Here is a 21,018-nt window from a genome sequence, read left to right on the forward strand (position 1 = left end):
TTTTAAATTTTTTTTCAACTTTTTTATTTATTTTTGGGACAGAGAGAGACAGAGCATGAACGGGGGAGGGGCAGAGAGAGAGGGAGACACAGAATCGGAAACAGGCTCCAGGCTCTGAGCCATCAGCCCAGAGCCCGACGCAGGGCTTGAACTCCCGGACCGCGAGATCGTGACCTGGCTGAAGTCGGACGCTTAACCGACTGCGCCACCCAGGCGCCCCAATAAAAATTTAAAAAAATTAAAAAAATACATTTCTGGCACCTAGAAGTGATATTCCCAGGCCAATATTCACAGCAGCTCTTTGTTCAGAATTATAATGCCATGTTTTATTTAAGCCTCTATATTTTGTAGTCCATATTAGGGTTTCACCCATTTTACAGATTGAAAGCTGACTCGGAGAAATGAAATGATTTCCCCAAAGCTACTCAGCTTCTACTTAAAACCCAGTTTTTGTCTAATTCTAGAAGTCCTGCTCTTTTCAACACAATGCCTTCTATGTGATACATGGATAAAAAGGACTTCCTTAATTCTGTCTTGGAAAACTAGACCTGAATTTTGGCTAAGCATTTGAAACAAACCTTGCCCCCAAGCTGCATCGCAAGCTGGACTTTTCTGCAGCCGGGTCTTTATTGGTCCACAGATGTCTCTTGCATCTTTGCTTCAAAGAAAATAACTAGCTAAGATTTAATGAGATTTTATTATATGCCAGGCAAGGTTCAGCGATCTTATTTAATCCTTACAACAGCCCTGTAAAAGAGGAGATAGATAATTATTCTCGTTTTACAAATGAGGAAAATGAGGCACAGAGAGGTTAAGTATTTTTCTCCATGGTTACCCAGGTTGTAAGCCAAAGCCATGACTTAAACCCAGGCACTCTGCTCCAGGACACAGTCCTCAGCACCAGCGGACCCTCTAGGAGTCTCATCCTGGTGCAGTCCCTCTGCCCTAGAAAACCTCAGGGCATCTCGCTTGGTACTGCACTTCCTGCAGTGTCTCAGCCCAGAAAATGTGCAGAAGTTGGAACAAGACAGGAACACCAGGGCACCCTGTGGCTCCCCTCCCCTTCCTGCTCACAGACCTGGCCCATGGTTACTCTTCAATTAGTTTCCATCTGTAGGAGCAGCTATTCCCTAGAGGTACACAGGCCAAAAAGAGAGACCGACTCAGCCAAAATCCAAAAATATCTTCACTGCAGTAAGCAAACTAGTGATGGAAAGAAGGAAAATTTCCCCTTCAAGTCTTGGACGTTCCTCAAACACAGCCCACTCAGCTTACATAAGTGGCATTCACCACTGAGGAATGCAACCAAGGCCCCAGGAATCTAGGCCAACCTTGCCCATCATGTGTTAATGAAGAGTTATTTAGGGGCCACCCGCAGGCAGTTTGGGAAACTCGACCCTGTGCTTATTGAATTGTCTTGTCCTGGCTCACCAGACCTAAACAAAGAGGTTCCAGGTAACCCCCCAAAGACGGTGCCAACGTGAATACATTGGTTTTCCTCCAGACAGCTTGCACCCTTCTTTGAACCCTTCTTCCTAAGCAACGGGCAGTGATAGGGTTCAGGGAAATTCTAGGCCTCCTTATACTCATTCCTTCATGTCTTCATATATTTACACATTTTCAATAAGCATCTCTTAAGCACCATCTTTGTTTCAGATCAGAGCCACGTACTGGGAGCATCAAAGTCTCTTAGACACAGTGGTGAGCCTAGACAATCAGTAAAAATCAAGCCCTGGCTTATGGCACTTGACACTTTTGTGTGTAAATATGCCCACCATGGCCAATGTCAAGCTACCCGTATTTGGGCACTGAGCGTGGAGTTGGGAAGAAATGCACAATGTAGAGGTATGTCATCTCCAGAGCACAGAGTAAAATGCAGTAATTAGGAAGGAATGAGTTTTAGTATTCACTATTCTCATTTTAAACATAATGTACTCCATTGTAAGCTTACAAAATTTAACTTTGGATAATGGCCATGTTTACCAACCGGTTTGCAACAATCTTGCACATTAACAATTGGCTTTTGGAAGCTGGTACTTGTCTGCTCCAGCTACCACTGCTCAAACACAGTCTCATAAAGTAAGAAGCTAACAGGTGAGTTGGGGAAAAACAAAGAAAGAGTCTGAGCTGCTTTGTGAGAAGTACAAGGTGCTCTGGGAGCATCTGGGAGGCAGGTCCAGCCAAGAGTTGGGTCTGGGGGACGCCTTCTGAGGCACAGACATCTGACACTGGAAGGAATGTAAATGTTAGCTATGTGAAGGGTGGAAAGTGGATTCCAGGTGCGGGAAGAAGCCTGGGCAAAGGTCTTGAGGGAAGCCAGACAACAGACCTTTTAGAAAATGCAGTATTTCATTGTGTGTCCATGGTAAGACAGTGACATGAAATAAGATGGGGGGAAGGCAGACCCAGAATATGGAAACCCTGTTCAGGATTACTCTAAGGTTGGTGGGCACTCACTGGTAACTTGTATACACGAAGATACCCTGATTAAAGTCTTGTTAGGAAGATCATTCTGCCTGCAGTATGGGAAAGAGGTGGGGTGTGGGCAAGACCGAAGGATGGTGCCACAGTCTAGGACAGAGATAAAGGATGCCTGCATGGTGGTAATGGCGATGGAATGGAGAAGAACACACGGAATCAAGAGTCATTTAGGAGACTGTATGTGCAGAGCAAAGTGACTGTGTGCGTGCCTGTGTGTGTGTGTGTGTGTGTGTGTGTGTGTCTGTGTGTGTTGCAAGGTTGGCAGGTGTGCTGAACAAAACTAAGTCAAGAATGATCCTGAGGTCTCTGACAAAAGCAACCCCAGAGATGACTGGAAGAAGGAGCCAGTGAATGAAGAATAGGTAGCTGGCTTGAAGGATGATGAGTTCCATTTTAGACATGTTAACTTTATGGGATATCCAAGTGGGCAGTGGGATATCCCATATGGGATATGGGATATACAAGTGGGATATCCAGGGGGCAGTGGACTGTACAGTCCTGAAGCTCAGGACAGAGATCTGGACTGGGAAATAAATTTGAGAGCCATCAGCAAAAAGATGATAAGCAAAGCTGTGTGTGTGGATGAGACTGTCCAGGAGCGAGTCAGAATAACTTAGAGTTCATAGGCCTGGCAGTGTCTGTCCATTGTACACATACGAGCTCCTTTTGTCATTACAACCACCTTACTATGTAGATATTATTGTTACCCCCTTTTGTGGATGAGGCCACTGCACAGTAACAGGCAGATCCCAGATGTGAAGCTGGCCCATCCAGCACCATCACACATTCTCTGAACTGTAATACCAGGCTGCTACTGTATCAAAATACACAGACAAAGAAGAGAAGACTGGAAAAACAGAACCTCAGGAAATGAATATTTAAGTTGCGGGAGAAGGAAGTTAAAAAGCAAACTATAAAGCATGGGGTACAGGTGGGGGAACTTGAGGCTTATCTTTTTTGAGAGAGAGAGAGAGAGAGAGCACGTGCAAATGCTCTTTTTTGAGAGAGAACAGCAGGGGAGGGAGCCAAGGGAGAGAATCTTAAGCAGGCTCCAGGACCAGCACAGAGTCCCACATGGGGCTCGATCCCATAACCCTGGGATGATGACCTGAGCTGAAATCAAGAGTGGGACGCTCAACCTCAACTGACTGAGCCACCCAGGTGCCCCTAGGCTTATTATTCTTAAGATCACCCTTTAAAAAACTCCCTCACCACAAACAAGGTAATTGAGTTGCCCCTTTAAAGCTTACAGTCACATTGCATTTGCTAACACTCCTTTCTTTAAAAAAAATTTTTTTTTAATGTTTATTTATTTTTGAGAGAGATAGAGACCAAGTGCAAGCGAGGGAGGGGCAGAGAGAGAGGGAGACACAGAATCCGAAGCAGGCTCCAGGCTCCAAGCTCGCAGCACGGAGCCTGATGTGGAGCTTGAACTCACGAACCGTGAGATCATGACCTGAGCTGAAGCTGGACGCTCAACCGACTGAGCCAACCAGGTACCCCGCTAACACTCTTTTCTGATCAGAAAAACAATGCTATATCTTTTTAGGAGACTTAGAAAATACAGAAGATACATGGAAGAAAATAAAAATCACCACCATGAGATCATCTAGGAATAATTGCTAAAACTATTTGGCACATATTCCTGTAGACTTTTTTACTACACATTAAAAGTATCCCAAATGGCTGTTTCTTTAAAACATGTTTTTAAAGTTTTATTTTGAAAGCACATTTTATAGATTCTAGAGTGCACATTTAAAAGTTATGCATTTATTGCTTTTAAAGATGCACATCTTAAATTCAGGATTTATCTTATAGTCTGTGGTACTTTACAGGTAAATGGCAGCTTTTTGTTCTTAGTTATACATGAGAGAATGCTACATTTTGTAATCTGTGACATCTTAGCTTTGATGAAATATGGTAGATAATATAGTCACAGCTTTCAAAATTCAAAATATAGTAAAAAGTGTACAGAAAAAGATCTATTTCACTCTTGCCTACTCCAGTGCTCCTACCTAGAGAGAGATGAAAATTTCTAGTTGTCTGTCTGCCCTCCCAGATGTATTTTAATGCACATACAAGAAAAGATTATATATTCCCTCCTTTCTAAGTACATGGTAACATACTATCCACTCCACAGTAAGGTATCTTGAACTTTTCTTTTTTAACTAAATAATAGATGTTGAAAGGTTTTTTCCCCCAATTGCAAATTTTCAATTGAAAGGATATATCACAATTTATTAAGAAGTTCCCTACTGAAATGCAAACTGGTGCAGCCACTGTGGAAAACAGTATGGAGGGTCCTCAAAAAGTTAAAAATAGGGGCACCTGGCTGGCTCGGTTGGCAGAGCCTGTAAGTCTCAATCTCGGGATTTTGATGTTGAGCCCTAAGTTATGTAGAGTGTGTGTGTGTGTGTGTGTGTGTGTGTGTGTGTGTATGTATGTAATAGAATTACCCTATGATCCAGGAATCACACTCCTCTGAGTTTTGGTACCTACCCAAAAATATGAAAACACTAATTGGAAGGGATCTATGTACCCCTAGGTTTATTGCAGCATTATTTACAATATGCTAACTATGAAATCAGCCCAAGTATCTATCAATAGATGAATGAATAAAGAAGATGTGGCATGTGTGTATATGTGTGGGTGTGTGTGCATACACATACACACACATATGTATATATACACACACATAACAGAATATTATTTATTCATAAAAAAGAATGAAATCTTGCCATTTGTAGCAACATGGATGGAGATAGACGGTATAATGCTAAGGGAAATAAACCAGTCAGAGAAAGACCAATAAATAATATATGATTTCACCCATATATGGAATTTAAAAAATAAAACAAATGAACAAAGGGAAAAAAAAGAGACAAACCAAGAAAATGGCTCTTCACTATAGAGAACAAATTGATGGTTACCAGAGGGGAGGCGGGTGTGGGAGATGGGTAGAAGAGATAAAGGGGAGTAAGAGTACATGTATCATGATGAGCACTGAGCAATGTATAAAATTGTTGAATCACTATATTATACGTCAGAAAGGAGTATAACACTGTATATTAACTATACTGGAATTAAAAAAGAAAAACAAGTCCCCTACTGGTAAACAAAGTTATTTCCAATCTTTTGCTAAAGCAATACCATGATAAATAATCTTGTATATTTTGTACATGCACCAGTATACTTACCAGGTAAATCCCTAGGAAAAAAACCTGCTGAGTCAAAGGGTAGCTTCAGTTATTTTGACAGATACTGCCAAATTTTCCTTCATAAATGTTGTCCCAATTTACACTTCTAAGAATACATGAAATACTGTTAACTACACCATCTCCAAACAGTATGTTATCAAACATTTTATCTTTGCCAAATTGACTGGTAAAACAAATCTTTAATAAACCTTTTATTCTGTAATAATTTCAGATTTTATAGAAAAGTTGCAAAGATAGCAAAGATTGTTCCCGGATACCCCTCACCCAGTTTCTCCTCAGGGTAACATCTGACATTAACACAATACCTTTGTGAAAATGAAGAAACCAACGTTGGTATAATGGGAGCCCAGATTTTATGTGGATTTCCACAATCTTTCTACTAACATCCCTCTTCTGTTCCAGGACACGATCCGGGAGAGCATATTGCATTTCATAGCTGTGTCTCATTATTAGGGGCTCTGACAGTTTCTATGTCTTCCCGTGTTCCATGTGACCTTGACAATTTTGAGAAACTAGTTAGTATTTTGTAGTGTATCTTTCACGTTGGGTTAGTCATGTTTGTTTTCTCTCATGATTAGACCAGGGATGCTGACCTTGTTTATTTGGTTAAGTACCTTCTGTGAGGTGACTCCATGCTAACATGACTCTTTTTCCCTTTTCCATACTCCATTCTTTGGATATGGGTCACTAAGTCAAGTCCAAATCCAAGAGGGAAATCTTAGTGAAAGTGCAATTAGCATTTATCTTATGAATGACAGCGAATGTCTTCTCTTAAGTTTAAGAACCATCTGTATTTTTGGAATATTCCTTTATCATTTTGCCCATTTTTCTCATGAATTGTCATTCCCTTTATTATCAGTTTCTATGAAAAATAAGCTGTTTTTCTGTAATGCAAATTAAAAATTTTCACCATTTTTCTATATTTTTGTTGTTTTTGCAATGTAGATTAAAATATTTAATGTAATAAAACTGATCAGTTTTTTTCTTCCTTCATGATACATGGATTTTCTTCCACACTTTGAAATAAATGGCCTGTTTCATGGCTTTTGGGATGTTCCATGGTTTCCTTTTTTGGAAATAAGTCTTTGGTCAACCTGGAGTTTATTTTGGAGTAAAAGTGAATAGGATCTGATTTGATTTCTTGTCCAAATGGCCATCCTGTTGCCCAACAGCAATTTACTGAAGAGTCCATTACCCACTGTTTCATTTGAAATACAGTAGATAATTTTTCAGGAAGAAAAATCATAGACGCCTCAGCTCTGTGCATTTCAAAATCCCACGTTCTTTCCATAGAGACAGAGAAAAAAGAAAAACCAAATATACAAATAAACAAAGAAAAGGATTCTGTTGCTGGGATTTCCCCACATATGAGTCAATGTAGAAAGGAAGGCTACTTGACTCTATGGGCTTATGGCTTCATACTGCAATGGTTCAAGACGATATATGGGCACACTGACAAAGGGGATAAGTGGTATAATCCACTTATATTTAAAAAACAACTTTGACAAGGTTGTACACAAGAACTGAATGAGAAATACAAGTGCCCATGTCCTTGCAGAGGACGTTCTGTCAGGGATAGTCACTGCTTTAAGGAGTACAATGGGTCTGGCTGTCTGGCCAGCTTTGCAGAGATGACAGAACAGGGGATCCTTGTTCCCTAGAAACCCATTCTGGGCCCATCCTTAGTTAAATCTGCATAAATTATCTGGAGGAAGAAGAGCAAAATGATGATTTTAAGTTTTTGAGTCACAGTGATTTTTTTTTCAGAGAGATTTTTTTTTTCTTGCTTGAAGTACCAAGCAAATGACATTAAAAATAGTAAATACCTTGTAAATCTTTTTGGAATTTGGTCAGGAGAGTATCACATGAGCTTAAAGGTGTATAAAAGCAATAGAACATTTAAAAAGGACAAAAAGGTCAAAGTAGACAGAAAATAAAGGGTTCTCCTCTGTATTAGGTTTAGTTCATGCTACCAATAACACACACTAACACAGTACTTAAGTACGTATTTCATACTGTTCTATGTGCTTTACCATATGCTGACTTTCCTAAACCTCAGGACCAGCTATGGGGCAGTGTCCATTATTCTCTCACTTTCACACATTAGAAAATGGAGGCGGGGCACCTGGGCAGCTCAGTCAGTTGGGTGTCCAACTTTGGCTCAGGTCATGATCTTGTAGTTCGTGAGTTTGAGCCCTGCGTCAGGCTCTGTGCTGACAGCTCGGAGCCTGGAGCCTGCTTCAGAGTCTGTGTGTCCCTCTCTCTGTGCCCCTCCCCAGCTCACACTGTCTGTCTGTCTCTCTCTCTCTCAAAAATAAATAAATATTTTTAAAAAGAAAAGAAAAGAAAATGGAGGCCCAGAGAGAATGAGTAGCTAGTTAAATGTCACAAAGCTTATAAGTGGCAGAGGTGGATTTGGCTCAGGCAGTCCAGACTTGCGGTGTGTGGTCTGATTCACTGGACTCGCTGCCTTCCTTGCAGGGCTCCACGTGGACGGGCAGTCGTCACATTGATTCATTTCTTCGCTGGAAGAGCTGTGAGTCCATCACAGTCATCTCTGTATTTTCAGGTTTGGCATAAGGCCAGGCATGAAGTAGATGCTTAATACATTTATCAAAGTGTTACACAGTGATCCTCAGATTGTTTAAGATAGGGAATTCTGGTTTGTTCGTTTTCAAGTTTTACAAGGATCCCATTGTAGATGGCCTCTAAAAGGACCCCCAAATCCCCTCATCCTGGTATTCATGTCCTTCTATATTCTCTTCCCCTTAAATGTGAGATGGACTTAGGAATGTGCTTTCAACAAATACAGTACAGTATGATGAGATGACACTCCAGAGCTTTGTCAGAAAAGACTATGGCTTCCATCCTGGGCACTCTGTCTGCCTCTCTGTGGGGTCTCTCCCTGCCCTTTAGCTCTCCTCCGGGGGAGGCCAGCTACCACACAGCGTAGCAGCCCTGCAAAGACGCCTGTGTGGGTTCTTTTGGAAGCAGCTTTGAGGCCTGCCAACAACTTCGTGAATAAACTTGGAAATGGATCCTCTAGTCCCAGGGGAGCTTCGAAGCAAAACAACTCTGGCTGGTAGTTTGACTATAACCTCATGAGACACACAGAGCCAGAGGCACCAGGGTACCCCTCTGCTGCCTCATCAACAGCAACCCACCTTCCCATCCCTGTGAAACAAAATGCGTAGGGATTAAGAAAGAAAACGGGGCGCCTGGGTGGCGCAGTTGGTTAAGCGTCCGACTTCAGCCAGGTCACGATCTCGCGGTCCGTGAGTTCGAGCCCCTCGTCGGGCTCTGGGCTGATGGCTCAGAGCCTGGAGCCTGTTTCCGATTCTGTGTCTCCCTCTCTCTCTGACCCTCCGCCGTTCATGCTCTGTCTCTCTCTGTCCCAAAAATAAATAAACGTTGAAAAAAAAAAAAAAAGAAAGAAATGGACTGGACAGAATTGACATTTTAAAATGTTCTCATATTTCTCTCCATATATGCTCCTCCAGTGGTATGTTGCATCTCAGATAATAACCTTCTCTTTCTCTTTCTCTTTGCTCAGGCCAAAAAAAGCTTTGGAGCCATCCTTGAGTCCCCTTGTTCTTTCACATCCCATATCTAATCCATCAGCAAAGTCTATTAGGTCCACCCTTTAAAACCAGTCAGAATGTAACCACTTCTTAGCCCTCCACTGGTGTTGCCTGGGGACTGGCTCCCACAATTTTATCCTTGGGTTCTGGCAATAGCCTCCTACCTAATCTTCCTTCATTGACCCTTAACTCTCTAGAGTCTACATTCATCACAAGAGACAGAGGGATCCTATTAAAGCATTAGTCCATGAACATCACTCTCCAACTCAAAAAACCATCCAATGGCTTCCATTTAACTAAGAAGAAAAGCTAATGTCCTTAGGAATGGTTTCACGTCCTACTTCTCTCCATTCTGGTCACCTCACTCCAGTAACACTGGGCTGCTTGCTGTTCCTCCAATAGGCCACATATGCTCCTACCTCATGGCCTTTGAACTGTCTGCTTCTTCTGCCTGAAACACTTTTCTTCCAGGTAACTGCACCTTCTCGGAATGGTTTTGCTCATATGTGCCACCAAGGTCCTCCCTGATTTCTCTAGCTACAATTGCACCCCTTCTCAATACTCACCATCCACTTTGTCCTGCTTTCTTTTTCTCCATAGCATTTTCCACTTATAAAATTCTACGTAATGTTGGTATTTATTATGTTTATTTTTTTGTTTCCTCTCGCCAGAATATAAGCTCCAAGACAGCAGGAAATTTCACCGATTTTGTTTATGGCTGTATCTTTACTGCCTAGAGTGGTACATGCCATGTGGTAAGCGCTTTATCAATAAATCTTCAATGAATCAGTATATTAACCCTGCATCTTCTCACTTTGAAATGTGTATAATATAATCATACATATTCAACAGTATATGTAATGTTTATGTTGTTTCGTGTTCTACAGTAGAGTTTTGTGGTTTTCTTGTCCTTCAGCATCCACAAAATATAATTTTATCCTTTTATTAAAAAACTGAAGTAGACCTGTATCTATTGTTATGGAGAGATGTCTACAACATATTTTTTGCAAAAAAAAGAAATTCAGAACAGTATGTTGTATGATTCCATTATGATAAAAATTAAAAAGTACGCATGTATCTGTGCTTCCTCACCCCTCCCCACCAACTCCCTTACTGGAGTTAAAGATACCTTGAAGACAGGATGAGAGGAGGATACCTTGATAATGGAGAGAATGAGCCAGAAATCCTTTAATTACAAGGCAGCAGAGATGGCATACAAAGAGAAGGTCAAATTTGGCAGGATAAGTGGCCTAATGCTCTGAGGGGTACTCTAACCTTTGCCTCCTTTACAGCTTTCCTCCCCTCCCTGATACAGTCCCACCCACAAGGAAACCCAGATGATCGACAACCTTAAAGATTAAGGTTAGGAACAGGGGTGGGGGACAAAAACAACAGTGGGAGAAAGATTGAAGGGAGAGAACGGAGGCTCCCATGTCTGAGCTAAGAGTGAGCTGAACTCAAATCCCTGTGGACTTCAGTGGGCTGGGAGTCGTCTTGTATATGAAACAAAAATTTTATCTGTTGTTTTGCTACTGATTCTCATTGTACAGTACGCTGCTCTCTATGAAACTGATTATTAGGGTGTTTTATCACATGTGAGTTGAAGCTAATTCACAGTCAGTTTTTGTGAAGGTTTATACATGCTTGAAAGGAACCGCCTTCTCTAATTTGTAAGCACAGGATTTTATACACATACGTGTTTATTACATGACACTAGCTAACCGTATTAATCAAATATTCTATATCCTTACTAGTCTAAGCATTTTTGTTAGACCCTGTAACTTCTGGGAGTGTTGTATTTCTACATTTATTTTCATATGGGTACTCTAAGAAACAGTGATTCCTGAAATGATTAAAAAGACATCCATATCTAGAAAGAACCCTGTGCAATTTCAGAACACTTAAATTACTTTATTTCTTACTCATTTTTCTTGTTTATTGCATGGCTTCTTCTCTAGAACTTGAACCTCCATAAGGAGCATTTTGCCTGTTTTGTTCTCTGTGGTATGCCTTTGCCTCCAGCACTGTGCCTGACAGAGTACACATCTATAAATACTTGTTCAAGTAATTAATTCAGTCATCCCCTTCCTTCAATATGGGTTCAATTTCCTTCTTACTGCGGTTCATATTTCAATTTTTCTTTTCGGGTGGGTCTTGAGCGGTAAATTCTCAGAGCCCTTAAGATCAGAAGTTTCTATTTTTTTTTAAGTTTTTATTTAAATACCAGTTAGCTAACCTACAGTGTAATATTAGTTTCAGGTGTAGAATATAGTGATTCAACACTTCCATACATCACCCGGTGCTCATCAGGAGAAGTGCCCTCCTTAATTCCCACCACCTATTTCACCCATCCCCCTCCCCCCCCCCCCCCCCCCCCCCGCCACCACTTCCCTTCTGGTAACCCTCAGTTTATTCTCTATAGTCAAGAGTCTGTTTCCTGGTTTGTCTTTCTCTTTTTATTCCTTTGCTTGTTTCGTCTGTTTCCTAAATTCCACATATGAGTGAAATCATATGATATTTATCTTTCTCTGACTGATTTATTTCGCTTAGCATAGTACTCTGTAGCTCCATCCAGGTTGTTGCAAATGGCAAGATTTTATTCTTTTTTTTATGGCTGAATAATATGCCATCATATGTATATATATACCACATCTTCTTTATCCATTCATCAGCCGAAGGACACTTGGGCTGTTTCCATAGTTTGGCTATTGTAAAAAACACTGCTATAAACACCTGGGTACATGTGTCTCTTTCTATTAGTATTTTTGTATTCTTTGGGTAAATACTGAGTAGTACAATTGCTGGATGGTAGGATAGTTCCATTTTTAATTTTTGAGGAACTGCCATACTATTTTCCACAGTGCCTGCATCACTTTACTTTCTTACCAACAGTGCAAGAGGGTTACCCTTTCTCCACATCCTCACCAACAACTGTTGTTTCTTATATTGTTGCTTTTAGCCATTCTGACAGATATGAGGTGATATCTCATTGTAGTTTTGAATTGTGTTTCCCTAATGATGAGTGATGGTTGAGCACCTTTTCATGTGTCTGCTGGCCATGTGGATATATTCTTTGGAAACATGTCTATTCATGTCCAGAAGCTTCTATTCTGTCCTTATTCTTGAATGAGAGTTTAGCTGTATAAAGTGCTCTATGTTGATAATTATTTAATTTTTCTTCAGTGGTTTGAATCAATTATCCTGGTAATTGTTTTCTGACCCTCAGTATTGTTATTGGGAATTCAGCTGTCTGTCATTCTTTGGAAGACATTCTCTTTTTGTCTGAGAATTTTTTAATTTAATTAAACTCCTTTATTTTGAGACAATTATAAATTCGTAAGCAGTTGTAAGCAATGACAGAGAGCCCTTGTGCCTTTTATCCAGTTTATTGTAAAATTATTGTATAATATCACAACCAGGAGGATACTGACATTGATATGATAAAGATACAGAACATTCTTATCACCCCCCAGGATCTCTCATGTTATTTTTTTTTTCACTTTTTCATGTTATGCTTTTATAGCCATCCCAACACTCCCCTCCCTGTTTAACCCCATCCTAACCCATGACAACTATGAATCTGCTCTTTAATTCTATAATTTTATTTCAAGAATACTATAGAAATAGAATGGAGAGGTTAAATATATAAACTGAGGCAACAAATATCCAAACTGACAATGACAACAGAACTCTGACCTACGAGCTCTGCAGCATCCAACCTGGAAAGTCAAACCATAATCTCTGCATCAAGCAGCCCGGAATGGTCAGGACTGTGTCCTTGACTCACACTTGCCCTGTATTTTGCCCATACTTCCAACCTAGGGCCCACTAGAGAAAACTAGATATGCTCCCCAAACCAGCCACACATCATACCTTGCTTCTAATTAGCTCTTATTTTATTATTTTCTTCTGCTGCTTGCTTTGGGCTTATTTTGTTCTTCTTTTCTAGGTTCTTGAGGATCTTGGATTATTGATTATTGATTATTGATTTGAGAATTTTCTTTTTTTCTAATGCATGAATTCAGTACTACAAATTTTCTTCTCAGCTTTAGCCACATCCCATAAATTTTGATATATTGTATTTTATTTTCATTCAGTTCAATATATATTTTACATTTTCCTTGAGACTTCCTCTTTGACCCTGGATTATTTGGAAGTTTGTTGTTTAGTTTCCAAGTGTTTGGAAAGTTTCTTATTATCTTTCTGCTAATGATTTCTAGTTTGATTCCACTGTGGTCAGATAACACCCTCCATATGATGTTAATTCTTTTAAATTTGATGGGGTTTGATTTATGGTGTAGGATACGGTGTATTTCCCATGAGCACTTAAAAAGAATGTGTGCTCTACTGTTGTTGGCTGTCATGTTCCACAAACATCAATTAGACCCTACTGGCTGAGGGTGTTGCTGTGTTCTTCCACATCCTTGTTATTTCTGTCTAGTTGTTCTATCAAATTGAGAAAAAAGTGGTATTGAAGCCTCTAACTGTAACTGTCTATTTCTTTTAATTATATCAGTTTTGCTTAATATATTTGGTTAGTACGCATTTAGAATTGCTATGTCCTTTGATGAAATGATTCTTTTATCATTATATAATGCCCCTCTCTGTCTCTTGTAATTTTCTTCACCCCTAAGTTCACTTTATCTGATGTTAATTATAGCTAGTCCTTCTTCCTTCTGACTGTTTGCATGATGTATATTTTCCATCCTTTTACTTTCAACATGCCTATATTGTTATATTTGAAGTGAGTTGTTTTTTCTTTTTTTAAAGAATAATAGACACTTATTCTTTGTTCCTACAAAATTTGGACTTGAAAAACATAACCGGAAACATAATTTATTATTAAAAGTGATTTATGGTAAAAATTCATCAACTACAGTTGGGAGTTGATGACTCCATATATTTCAAGAGATTTAAGTTTAAATATACTTTCAAAAGCTGTATTTTTATCTTACTGGTTCTTGTACTACCAACCCCAATTTTTTCATGTAAAATGCCTACTTAAAAAGATAACTATTTGCTGGGACAGACATCTCTTTGTAATTGAGGTTCTCAAATGGAACTATTATGTTCACATTGATACACACCTCCATGATGAAAAATATACCTTTCAAACAACTCAATTACACATCTGAATTGGTAGGAACCAGATAATGGTGGTTATAAGTAATTTTCATTAATATTTACAGAAAAAGATATATGGAAAAAAACATAATTGGAGGGGGGAGGGTTAAAAGCTTCCTCAATATTCTTAAATGGTTATCACCTTTTTGTGTTGGTCAGTGTGTCTGTAGGTATTCAAGGAGTATTTTTATGTAAGGAAACCCATAATACAAATTTTATTTACTAGATAAAACACTTAAATAGTACATAAATTAACTTCCCATTAACAATGGGGAAGGTGTTAAAGCTGAACATATTGTTTTACTATAATTTAGAGCCTTTGTGCTAAGGCAATTTGGGGAGTGTGTTTTCTTCTTTCACATTTCTAGAAACAATAGTTTTTATAAATCAAGTCAAGTACTATGGATTTATTTAGAATGTAAAATTCAGTGATGATTAATTTCTCATTATCAGTTCCTATAAGTTTTCATGGCATACAAATTGTCAAAAGAGCACGTATCCTGTTTGGGATCTGCTCAGTTTTCTGAATTAGAAGGTGGGTGTGTGTCTTTTTTTAAAAATATATGAAGTCTTAAGTCATTATTTATTTGAGTACCTTTTCAACCCTGCCTTCTTTCTCTTCTATTTCTGGGACTCCCAAGACACGATTGTTAAATCTTTTGTTATATTTCCACAAGTTCCTGTGGCTCTGTTAATTTTTTTTAATTTTCAGGCTAATTTATTTCTGTGGTTCAGATTGTGTAATTTCTTTTGTTCATCTTCTAGTTAGCTGATAGTTTCCTCTTTTTCTGCCATTTTGCTTTTTAGCCCACTCTTTGGGCTTTTTGTTTTTGTTTTTAATTTTGTGTATTATATTCTTCAGTTCTAAAATTTCCATTTCGTTCTTTTTTAAGATCTTTTTCTTCTTTCCTGAAACTTTCTATATTTCTATTTGTTTCAAGTGTGTTTATAATTACTGTTGAAGCATTTTTAAGATCACTTCTTTTAAAATCTTTGTCAGATAATTCTAACATTTTTGTCATCTCGGTATGGGCATTTGTTGTCCTTTCATTCAATGTGAGATCTTGTTCTTTGTACAATGAGTGATTTTCAGTTGAAATCCAGACGTTTGGGTAGTTTACTATGAGCCTCTGTGTTTTAATTAAGCCTTCTGTTTTAGCTTGTTTCCTTTAGGACACTGCTCCAGAAAAGAAATGGGGAGAGGTGCAGGATTATAACTGTCTTTGGGGATTAGAGTCCATGTTTCTCATTTGGCCTCCATTAATACCTGAGAGGGATGACTCTTCATTACTACTGGGAAGGCGTGGCAGTGTGAAGAGGAGGTTCTGACTCCTTGGTAGGCCTCCACTGATACTTCCATGAATCAAAGGGACAGTTCCATGCTACTGTTTCCCTTCAACGACACCTGATGTATGTTGGGGGAGGGGAAGGTGGCTTTTGATTCTGCTGGTGGTGGTGGTGAAGTTCTGACTCTCCCCTAGGGATCCAATGACACCCCTAGTAGGGAAGAGGAGGGGTGCCTCATCACTACCGCCAGGTGGGGATAGAATCCTAGGCACCTCATGTGGTCTCCACTGTGCCCGCAGTGCAGGGAGCCTCAGTAGCACCTGGCTGAATGAATGTCATGGGTTTCTACTTGGCCTTCTGTGATCTCATCTGAGTGGTGATGTTGAGATAGTTCATTACACACTCTTGAGGGCAGAAGTCTAGGCTCCCCACTTGGCCTCTGGTGGCATGTGTATTATGACCGACAAGACGTTACTCTGAGGTAAATCCAAGACAAGGTGTGGCAGCCATGTCTTCAGTGAACTCTAATTCTCTGTTCTTGTGATGGAGAATCTACTAAGGATCCCACAGAGTATGAGACTGAGAATGTGAATGCAACTCTGTAAGTTGCCACTGTGTGATCTTAAGCAGAAGTTTGGTCTCTAAGCCTCAACTTTCTCATTGACAAAATGGGGTTAATAATGACAACTGCATAGGACTGCTTGGAGGCTTTACATTGGTGGTAAGTGTGAAACTCCCAGCTCATAGCAGGGGTTCTATAAATGACAGTTGCTATCATCATCATTAATGCCATTATCGTCACTGTCACATTAACCAGAAATATCCAACATAGTTTTACATGAATGTGAGTCACATATAAACCAAATTCTGATTCCCTATGTGAGAACACTGGAATGGTTTGTAGCCATTCTCTGTGGGTCCAGAGCTGCTATTTAAGCCAGAAGGCAGGAACAGGCCCCAGAGCTATTGTGTGACCTACAGAAAACTACCTCTCATTAAAGCACCGTGTTTTCCCTCTAGGTATGAACCCACTTCAGGAATAACTGAGCAGATTTTGGGTTCTTGAGGTCAAGAGAGGCAGTCAGAAAATCTCTTCCAGCCACTTGGCTCTTACTTGGCTGCATTCCAGCTAGGTCACATGGGCATATGACAGGGACGTGGTCCATTTCAACAACTCAATACAACTCAAGCAAACTTTTCATGAACCATCCATCACTAGAGCCAAGCAACAATCTGGTAAGGTAGGGAAGACATTTTATAGGATGGAGGGGAAAAGGGTGAAGGCTCAAAGAGGTAATAACTTGCCTAATTGAGCAAATAAGCAGCTAAGTCAGGAGGGGACTCAGGCATTCAATAGGTATTTGGTGAGTACTATCTTAGTTTGGGTTCCTCTAGAAGTCAATCCTAAGCCAAGGATCTGACTGTGAGTGGTTTATTTGGGAGGTTATTTCAGAAAACATTAATAAGGGAGTAGGAAAGTGAGAAGGAGAGAGAAGGTAGCCAATAATGCATTTTTAAGCAATTCAGTGTTGGGGACCACTGGGACTAAATCCTGCTGTAGGATATATATATCAGAGTTATTCCACCTGAGGGGCAAGAGAGCTACAACCCATCAACCCCAACAGTCCTTGGCTGGTGCTTGTGGATTTTATTACCTAGCAGGAAAGATCAACAAGGTAAATAGGTAATTATAATGCAGAGTGATCATGGCCGTGAGTACAGAAGTACATTATGCTTGGGAACATATAGGAGGGTCCCTCAGCCCAAGATTGGGAGGGCCAGAGGAGACTTTTCTGTAGGCAGTGGTATCTCCAGTTTAAGTCACCACTCTTTTGCTTCTGAAGTTTCCACAATTCCTGTCCCCTTTGTACAGAATACTCTGTCCCCCATCTTCAGCTGCCTGTCTCCTACACAGTCTTAATATCTCCACTACATGTCACTTCTTCAGAGAGTCTTTTCTGAGTCTCCACAATGGGCTTTATTTCCCATCAATATGCTTTCCCAGTAATCAGGATTTATATTAACATTAAACAGGAGGAGTACATGCCTTTTTCACTATTGTATCCTCAGTCCTTGGCCCAGTTTCTAACACACAGTAATAGTTTTAGAATTATCTGTTGAATGAAGGAATACAGGATCTGTCCATAGAAACAGTCACACTCTCTGCTGAGGCTGGGGGCCCAAGGAAATAGGTACTTTAACTGGGGTGTAACCAGTGACAAGTTCCACCTTCTGAGAACTAATTCACTAAGGCTGAATGTGTAGGTTAAAGTCAGAGATGATGTAGGCACTTCCCAGTTCAATGAAGCACACAGTGATACTCTGCCAAAAGGTGGGAAGGAAATAAGGATTGCCTTTGGTATCCATCTACCTGCCTTCCCAAAAGTTCAACTCCGCATTTCCCGAGTAGCTACTACATGCCAGAGATTATCTTCTGGGGACTCAGGAAAATGCAATACAGTGTCTATTCTAGTGAGCAAGACCCATGAGCTTCAGAAGACAGGACAGAGAAAACACACCCAAGATGATAGAACAAAGACCAGAATGAGGGAGACCTTAGGGATTATGAGTAAAACACACAATGGGCAGAGGCACAGAAGGGCAAGGTTTCCCCTTTTGGACTTTCTACTGGTGGCGGGAATGAATCATCATTGTTGGATGGATCTAACTGTCCAATGTTCATAAAATCAGCAGTATATATTGTGCAATATGTCATGTTTTAATTTATTCTGAGGTAAGGTTCAAGTCTCAACTCTCTTATCACAATAAATGAAAATGACAACAATGTGGTCGGTGTTCATGCAGGAGTCATCAGAATCCTGGAAGGATAAACAACCATGCTTACTTTTGGTTATATTTTGGTACCAAGAAGAGTAGGATACACGTATGGGCGTGCTCATAAGCAGGCCTTCATTATGGACAGAGTTAAGCTAGGCCTATGACAGATTCATAAATAAAAATGCCATCAGGTCATCAAAGAGAGGGAGATTTCAGATCTTACTGGTAGATCGGGAAACACTTCACAGAGGAGAGCTTGACCTTGACCTTAAATGATTGGGAGAATTCTGAGTGTAGGAGGGAACAGAGGGTAGCTTAAGTAAAACAGTCCGTGGAAGTGGTTCAGGGACTTCTAAGTCATGTGGCATATAGCTGGAATGTGGTTTGTATGGAAGGGAATGTAAGGCCATAAAAGAGAAAAGGCAAGTTGAGTTGAGGGAAGGGAGCAAGTTGAGTGCCATACTCAGAAGATGGGACTGTTGCCTGTTGGCGCTAGGCAGTGACAGAAAATCTCTGTCAGAGAACCCTGGTGTCTGTATGGAAGACTGATTTCAGGCACAGCAGACAGAATCTGAAGGCTATAGTGACAGAGGGACCTGGCCTTCAGCAGCAGGAGAGGTAATGGAAAGGAGGAGACTGATGGAAAGACATGGTGACTCCATGGGGACATAGAAAAACAAGTTCAAGGCAACCCTGAGGTTTCCAGTTTGGGGCCACGTTGAGACTGCCATTACAGAAAGGGCACTCAGGAAGGGGGTTACTCATGTTCCATCTGGTCCCAGTAGCTCCTTCCCTCAGCGTATGCCCCACAAGCCCTCAAGCCCCTAGACCGTCCTGGATTCTCCACACCACCCCCCCCCCCCCCAACCTGTTTCCCCCACCAGGCCTGTCCAGGCCTGGCTTCAGGACTTTGAGAAAAATAACCTCTTTGAAATTGCATTTCCACTTCGAAAATCAGAAGCCCGAAACAGGATGGCATCCACATCTAAAGTTCTACTTTCTTCTGATTTACTTCTTCTGTCAGGGCCGAGTACACTCAGTTACATTTTCAGGGCATCCTTATCTTCCCACCAGGTGCTGGTATTTAAACAAGGCACAGTGCCTCTCAAAGGAATGTAGCAGTAATGGTGGATTGCAACCAGAAGCCACAGAGGCAGATCTGGAAAGGAAGGGGTACTCTTCTGATCCTGAAATCCTTTCCTGTAGCTACGCCTGGACTCTGGCTCCCACTAAGGACACTAGTGCTTTCCATGAGCAACCACAGATGACTCAGCACAGATGAGGACATCAAACTTGTCCACCATCCGCCCAAGGTGGGACTGAGGGGCCCTGAGCAAAACACACAATGGTTCTCTGGGTGGGCCCTCAGGCATAAGACTGGGCCAACAGCAGACCCTGGCCCCCACAGGTGTGGCTTTTCCCCAGTGCCTTACCCACTCTGACAACTCCATTTCTAGCACCCTTCTGAATGAAAATGGGGTTTTCAGTGTGCAGCCTGGACTGTTAGCATGGCCATTACCTAGAAACTCATTAGAAATGTAAATTCTAGGGCTCCATCCAAGGTACCCCAGGGTGGGCCCAATAACCCCCACTTTGACAAGCCCTGTAGGAGACTCTGGGGCATGCTAACATTTGCGAGCCAATGAATTAGAAGATGGAGAAAAACACTGCATTACTCCTCCTAAATAATACATGAATATATTCATTATTTTGAGCTGGGCAGACCCAGTAACATAATGTAGTACAAATTTTAGAATGGATGGAATTTATTATTATTTTTTGTGGGTATGAATAAAGTAGCTACTTTAGTGAAACCTAGCAACCTCTCTATGGACAAAGGAAGAAATTACCAGAGAGGCTGAGGTCTTAAAACTTCAGGTAATTAAGGCAAATAAGTGCTGAGTTTTTATTTGTATCATCTAAATGTGTGGGTTTTTATACCCACTCTTTTTCTTTTTTAAAGCTATGTAACCTTTGATATAAATGAAATCTAAACTGAAACCCCAAATGTAAAACAGATAATTGGGTTGTACTCTAAGGAAATGGGGAAGAAGTCAGATCGCTGCCTCACGCTCCCTCCCTCCACCTCCCCCCCCCTTCCCTCCTCACCTCCCCCATCCTCCTCCAGTGGCCCACAGGGCTCCAGGCAAGGCCCATTACTGCAGAAAATAGCTTTAATTCCCTCTTTCCATTGCATACTCGATGCAAAGGCTTCAGGGAAATTCTATCATATTCCTGGGACAGGCATTTTAATTAATACAAAAAGGAAATTTGTTTTTGTTGTGACTGTGCTTTTCCCTGAAGACCAAGGAAAGGGAGAAGGGAGGGGACTTCATCAGGGAGTGGCCCTTTCAAGGGCAAGGTGAGCACAATGCAAAGGCAGGTGCTTCATTCATCTTTGCAGCCCAGAGACGGAGCCACCTGCCCAGGAATGCGCTCACAGTAAATACCATTAATTGAGCCCGACAATCTGAGAAGCCTATTAAATTGCCAGCCCAGGAAGTGGGAGTGACTCAATGTCTATGTCTGTCACTGTGTTTTGCTGGAGC

At 40.8% G+C, this 21,018-nt stretch overlaps 1 protein-coding gene and 1 long non-coding RNA gene across 8 annotated transcripts in view; one reads left to right on the forward strand and one right to left on the reverse strand.

Annotated features, from left to right (window-relative positions):
• PPP2R2B (protein phosphatase 2 regulatory subunit Bbeta) overlaps positions 1-21,018 on the reverse strand; it is a 510,749-nt gene that overhangs the window by 354,579 nt on the left and 135,152 nt on the right. The window lies entirely within an intron of this gene.
• The window catches only part of LOC102902024, a 62,946-nt gene that overhangs the window by 40,108 nt on the left and 1,820 nt on the right, over positions 1-21,018 (forward strand). Inside the window, exons 6-8 of one of the 3 annotated variants that reach the window (XR_006600052.1) lie at positions 8,181-8,235; positions 9,952-10,035; positions 19,544-19,782. This is a non-coding gene — a long non-coding RNA (uncharacterized LOC102902024). The remainder of the gene's footprint in view (positions 1-8,180; positions 8,236-9,951; positions 10,036-19,543; positions 19,783-21,018) is intronic. The other 2 variants (XR_006600058.1, XR_006600066.1) reach the window with 2 other exon arrangements.

The sequence above is a fragment of the Felis catus genome, chromosome A1 (assembly GCF_018350175.1).
Source record: "Felis catus isolate Fca126 chromosome A1, F.catus_Fca126_mat1.0, whole genome shotgun sequence".
NCBI lineage: Eukaryota > Metazoa > Chordata > Mammalia > Carnivora > Felidae > Felis > Felis catus.